Below are 7,303 nucleotides of genomic sequence, written 5' to 3' on the forward strand. Positions count from 1 at the left end.
GAGAACAATGCAACCAGGCAGGAGTATACTGGAGGAACAGTGTAACAAGGACAACAGTGTATCGGGGCCAACAGTGTAACCCAGGGGAAAGTGTAACCCGGCAACAATATACAGGTTGAATAATGTAACCAGGACAACAGTATACCGGGAGGACAGTATACAGAGGCAACAGTGTACCCAGGTCAACTGTATTTAGGGAGAACAGTGTATCAAGGGCAACAGTATACAGGGGTAACAGTATAACCCAGACAACAGTATACGGGGGAGGGCAACAGTGTACTAGGGCAACTGTATACAGGGGAACAGTGCTACAAGGAGAACTGTATTTAGGGGCAGCCAGAGTAACCCAGCAACAATATACAGTGGAAACAGTGTAACCAGAGCAACAGTGTAACAAGGGCAACTGTATACAGGGAGAACAGTATAACAATATACATGGGCATCAGTGTAACCCAGGCAACAGTGATGGGGGAACAGTGTATCCAGACAAATGTGTTAACAGCACAACAGTGTAACCGAGGCAATGGTATAACTAGGGCAACTGTTACACAGTAACCAGGAAACATTGGAACCAGGGTGACATTGTAACAAGGCAACTGTTTAATCAGGAAACCATGGTGACAGTATTGTTAAATAGCAGAACCAGGGCAAACGTATAACAGGTAGAACAATGTAACAAAATCAACAGTATAACCAGGGGAATAATGACAATGAACCGAGGGGTAGAATAGAACCTGGGTGACTATTATTGGGGGAATAACGGTACCAGGGCAAAAGTGTAACAGGCTGAATAACAACGGGTCGATGGTTGAAAGGGTCAAGAGCTTCAAATTCCTGGGCGTGCACATCTCTGAAGATCTTTCCTGGTCCGAGAACACTAATGCAATCATCAAAAAAGCACATCAGCGCCTCTACTTTCTGAGAAGATTACGGAGAGTCGGATTGTCAAGGAAGACTCTCTCTAACTTCTACAGGTGCACAGTCGAGAGCATGCTGACCGGTTGCATCGTGGCTTGGTTCGGCAATTTGAGCGCCCTGGAAAGGAAAAGACTACAAAAAGTTGTAAACACTGCCCAGTCCATCATCGGCTCTGACCTTCCTTCCATCGAGGGGATTTATCGCAGTCGCTGCCTCAAAAAGGCTGGCAGTATCATCAAAGACCCACACCATCCTGGCCACACACTCATCTCCCTGCTACCTTCAGGTAGAAGGTACAGGAGCCTGAAGACTGCAACAACCAGGTTCAGGAATAGTTACTTCCCCTCAGCCATCAGACTATTAAACCTGGCTCGGACAAAACTCTGATTATTACCAACCACTTTCTGTTATTTGCACTATCAGTTTATTTATTCATGTGTGTATATATTTATATCATGGTATATGGACACATTTATCTGTTTTGTAGTAAATGCCTACTATTTTCTGTGTGCTTAAGCAAAGCAAGAATTTCATTGTCCTACACAGGGACACATGACAATAAACTAACTTGAACTTGAACTTGAACTTGAACCTAACCTGTGTGACAGCATAACCGGGAAGAATGAAGCCCTGGTATAACCATGGAAACAATGTAACAAAGGCAACAGAAGTTCAGGGAAACAATAAAACCAAGGTGAGTGTATGTCAGGGGATGGGGGCTTGGAGGAATAGGGTCATTGCAACAGTGTGATGAGTGCTGCTAAGTTACTCCAGCACTTTGTGCCTATCTGTGGTATAAACCAGTATCTGCAGTTCCTTTCTACTCAGAGTGTGATGAATGGTGATGGAATCAAGAGCAGAAGTGCAGCCAGGGGACAACGGAACCAAGGTCAACAGTGCAACTGGGAGGAACAGCTATAACCAATGCTCAGTTTAATCCAGTGCAGAGATGTGGATCAGTGGTATACACGACAGTGTAATCAGATGGACCAATGCCTTTGACCAGGTCCATCAGGTAGTGGTCAGCATGGAACGTCCTGCAGGGAAATGACACCGTGGATCCTGTGGCGTGGTTCCCAGAGCAGACTGCCCAGCTTGTCTGGCGAAATGTCTTCTTGCCAAAACTCACCAACAAGCACCAAGACCTGGCTTGGCTGGCAGTGAGGAGAGCCCTCCTAGTCAGATCCTTCCTGCACCGTCAGAACCTCACTACCAGCGCACTCTGCCCTCAGGACGGCTGCTATGGAGAGGAGATGGTTGCCTACCTCTTCGCAGAGTGTGGATTTGCAAAAAGAGTCTTGAGAGACTTGCAAGGGTCCCTGTCACAGTTTATTCCGAACGGCTCCATAACAAAGAACTGTGATTTACGGACTGTCCCAGAGACACATTCAGAGATGGACATCAAGTGCTACTGGAAAGTCGTTAACTCGGTGAAAGACGCTCTATGTTCTGCCCGGACTTTGTTGGACCTTCCCAGCAGTGCGAGTAATCCATCAGGAAATGTTGCCAACTGGCCCGCTGCAGGCTGCAGGAGTACGTGCTGAGGGATGCACTGAAGCTCGGTGCAGCCACCGCCAAGGCACTGTGGGGGAGGGCAACAACCTAGGGTCCTTCCGCTGCTGGACATTGGGGGGCGGGGCAGGGCATGGTGGAGACGCCCCTCAAATAAGGGAAGTGATTTCACGGCAGGGAGCCAAATGAGTGGCAAGGGTGTGGGGTAAAATTTGGGTAAACAGTATTGAATGTATGTAGAGCCTCAGATAATGTCGGATGAATTTTTTTGCACGGTTTATGTATATATTTATTTACTTAAATAAAGACTATTTTGAAATTTTAAATAAATCAGATGGACCAATGCTTGGCATAATCTATAACTAGATAAAGCGCAGTGCTTTTACTATGATGATACACATCAGCATGGCACACCATGCCTCTAAAAGATTAATGTACAACAGCCAAAGGGACACACAAACTGTTTTAAAAAGAGACCTGATATAGTGTGATCAAAACAAGGTCAGGTGAAGCAATGTAATGTCAGAGGATAAGTACAAAAAGCTGGAGTAACTCAGCGAGTCAGGCAACATCTCTGAAGAAAAGGAATAGGTGACATTTCGGGTTGAGACCCTTCTTCAGTCCTTTTCTCCAGATATGCTGTCTGACCCATTGAGTTACTCCAGGTTTATGTGCCTAGCTTCGGTTTAAACCAGCATCTGCAGTTACTTCCTACACATAATCTCAGGGGACCTACAGTTCCGGGGCACACTGAAACAATTGAACCAGGGCATCAATGTAACAAGGGAGAAGGAATCGAGGAGGAGCCATCTTGGGGAACGGCTGTTAACCAGCAGCCATCCGTTTAATTCACTTTTTTTTTGTAGTTCTAGTGAGTCCTGTGTTTTGTTTGTGGGAGAAATAGACTTTTTAATGTGGGGGGAAGGGGATAACTATATTTCTAGGTCCCTACCTGGTCGGTGAGGCAGCTTTTTCTCCGGGCTGCCCCGTCGACCCATCCTCGTGGCCTACCAGCGGGCGTGGAGCGCCGTTTCCTGGCGGGGACCGCCCAGCACCTCGGCTTCGGTGGCGGCACAGCGCTGGAGCGCTATCGCGGAGCGGAGCGGAGCGGGCGATGCCTTGCCTGGGTCGCCGCGCTAGAGCGACGCGCTGGAGCTCCGGTGAGCTGTGACCGCCGAGTTCAACACCTCCGAGCTGCGGGTCTGCGGAGCGGAGCGGGCGGTGCCGACTTCAACATCAGGGGACTTGGAGCTCCAACCCGGCGCGGCCTTGTCGGCATCGGAAGCCGTGGTCTCCGGTAAGGAAACGGAAGTGGTAACCATTGTGGGGGGATGATTTTTGTGTGTAAGTGATTATTTTAGTTTGTGTCCAAGATGGCTGACGGAAGGGAGAGTGGACGCTGGCGCGGTTTAGCTGCCGCTGCTCTCTCTTCACATTGTGTTTTTGATTTTTTTTTTTGTCTTTGGATCGAATTCTGTCTTTAATTTGAGTATTGGTGATGTCTTTATTATTTATTTTACTCCGATTATATGTTTTTTACTCTTGTTAAATTCTGTAAGGTGTCCTTGAGACTTTTGAAAGGCGCCCACAAATAAAATGTATTATTATTATTATTAAGGGACATAATGTAATGAGGGGAACTATGAGGACATGGTCAACAACGTAAGCAAGGGTAACTGGAGGAACACAGTAACCAGAGGAGGGTGCCAGGAGAACAATGGAAAGAGGAAGAACTTTATAACACGAAAAACAGGTTAACTGGCAGGAACTGTATAATTATGAAGAAGTGTAATGCCAGGTGGAGTGGTGAAATCTGTGTGTTGGGGGGAGGTGTGGGGTGTCAAAAACACAGCCAAGGAAAACCGTGACAACAGTGTAATTGGAGAAAGCAGCGTGTCCATAGGTAACAATGGAACGGGGGGGGGGGGGTGGTAACTGTGTAACCAGAGAGAACAATGGAACTAGGAACAACAGAGGAGCTCGGAGCTACAATCTAACCAGGTCAAACAATCTTACCTGGGAGAACAGTGTAACTAGTAGAGTGGATGTAACTAGTAGAGTGGATAAGGGAGAACCAGTGGATGTGTTATATATGGACTTTCAGAAGGCTTTCGACAAGGTCCCACATAAGAAATTAGTATACAAACTTAAAGCACACGGTATTGGGGGTTCAGTATTAATGTGGATAGAGAACTGGCTGGCAGACAGGAAGCAAAGAGTAGGAGTAAACGGGTCCTTTTCAGAATGGCAGGCAGTGACTAATGGGGTACCGCAAGGCTCAGTGCTGGGACCCCAGCTATTTACAATATATGTTAATGATTTGGACGAGGGAATTGAATGCAACATCTCCAAGATTATGGATGACACGAAGCTGGGGGGCAGTGTTAGCTGTGAGGAGGATGCTAGGAGGCTGCAAGGTGACTTGGATAGGCTGGGTGAATGGGCAAATGCATGGCAGATGCAGTATAATGTGGATAAATGTGAGGTTATCCACTTTGGTGGCAAAAACAGGAAAGTAGACTATTATCTGAATGGTGGCCGATTAGGAAAAGGGGAGATGCAACGAGACCTGGGTGTCATGGTACACCAGTCATTGAAAGTAGGCATGCAGGTGCAGCAGGCAGTGAAGAAAGCGAATGGTATGTTAGCATTCATAGCAAAAGGATTTGAGTATAGGAGCAGGGAGGTTCTACTGCAGTTGTACAGGGTCTTGGTGAGACCACACCTGGAGTATTTCGTACAGTTTTAGTCTCCTAATCTGAGGAAAGACATTCTTGCCATAGACGGAGTACAGAGAAGGTTCACCAGACTGATTCCTGGGATGTCTGGACTTTCATATGAAGAAAGACTGGATAGACTCGGCTTGTACTAACTAGAATTTAGAAGATTGAGGGGGGATCTTATAGAAACTTACAAAATTCTTAAGGGGTTGGACAGGCTAGATGCAGGAAGATTGTTCCCGATGTTGGGGAAGTCCAGAACAAGGGGTCACAGTTTAAGGATAAGGGGGAAATCTTTTAGGACCGAGATGAGAAAAACATTTTTCTGCCACAGAAGGTAGTTGAGGCCAGTTCATTGGCTATATTTAAGAGGGAGTTAGATGTGGCCCTTTTGGCTAAAGGGATCAGGGGGTATGGAGAGAAGGCAGGTACAGGATACTGAGTTGGATGATCAGCCATGGTCATATTGAATGGCGGTGCAGGCTCGAAGGGCCGAATGGCCTACTCCCTGCACCTATTTTCTATGTTTCTCTGTTTCTATGTTTCTATGTAAATTGGAATCAGTTTAATTGGGAGGATCTATGCAGCCAGTCGAGTCAAATTTATTCTCATGTGTAGAATTACAGTGAGGTACAAGTAGAATGAAAATCCAGGTACATAGTACAACACACAAAAACATAAATTATACATAAATTTGCAATGCAATTATCAAATGCAGTGAAAGGGGGAGAAAAATAATCATGGTACCAAGCAATTAAATAGAGCATCATCCTTTTTTTTCTGGCACCCAGGACTGAAGATGACTTGCATCCACTCAAATGCAAAAGGTCCTGAGATAGCTGGGATCTGCCACAAGGTGTTTCTTGGAGTAGATCAGTCCAATGCTGGCAGCACACCGGCCTTAAAGTGAAATGTACAAGAAATTGCATATCACCCTGGGCCACGATCGTCAGTTTTAGAGACTTGGAAGTTACAAGATGGAACCAGTGAGTGGCGACTCTCTGTGCTGCTGTTCCAGATGAGGATCTGTTGTACACATGTACAGTATGATTTGTCGGCATGTGGAAATTGACGGGATAGCATGTGGAAGGGTTGACGGGATAGCATGCGGAGCAAGCATTTCACGGTATCTCTGTGCACGTGACAATAAATAAACGAACAATAGAATCGGGTTCAATGAACTTGTGAAGGGAATTCGAAATTTGCTGGGAAAATAAAAATTTGTAGGGCTGCAGTGAAACATTTGAATGATAAGCCAAAGGAACCTTTTCATTTTATCATTTTATGTAAAACATACAATTAAATATATAAATATATAACTGTTCAATTGCTACATTGTCAGGAATTATACAGATGTTACAGAATTATGTGGTAGGTATTAATTCAAATGAGAACCAGTCTACAGAATACCTGTTTTAGTGTACATTGCAACCAGTAATCAGTTTGAAAGTAAAGGGACAGTCTTGTTACCAAATAGTACTGTATATAGAGCACAGGTTACTGGCCCATGGCAGGAGGCTGGTTTGTGTGAGAGGTTCTCATGTGCATCAGCCAAATGTAAGATAATGCAATACGTTAACTGGTTTAGTTTAATTTAGCTTCGAGATACAGTGTGGAAACAGGCCCTTCGGCCTACCGAGTCCACTCCGACAAACAATTCCCCGTACACTGGTTTTATGTTATCCCAGTTTCGCACCCTACACACTAGGGCAAATTTGCAGAAGCCAATTAACCTACAAATCTGCACATCTTTCGAATGTGGGAGGAAACCGGTGAAAAGCCATACAGTCACTGGGAGAACGTACACATTCCATACAGACAGCACTGGTCTGTAGGCAACTGGCCTACATTAAACCAGGTACCTTCACCTTTAGTTACTTTGCACCATTGTGGTATAGATCAAGGAAGCTTCCAACCAGATCCATTTTGTCACTTGGTAGACAATAGATGCAGGAGTAGGTCATTCGGCCCTTCGAGCCAGCACCGCCATTCAATGTGATCATGGCTAATCATCCCCAATCAGTACTCCATTCCTGCCTTCTCCCCATATCCCCTGACTCCGCTCTCTTTAAGAGCGCTATCTAGCTCTCTCTTGAAAGTATTCGGAGAACCTGTCTCCACCGCCCTCTGAGGCAGAGAATTCCACAGACTCA

The sequence above is a fragment of the Amblyraja radiata genome, chromosome 1 (assembly GCF_010909765.2).
Source record: "Amblyraja radiata isolate CabotCenter1 chromosome 1, sAmbRad1.1.pri, whole genome shotgun sequence".
Taxonomy (NCBI): domain Eukaryota; kingdom Metazoa; phylum Chordata; class Chondrichthyes; order Rajiformes; family Rajidae; genus Amblyraja; species Amblyraja radiata.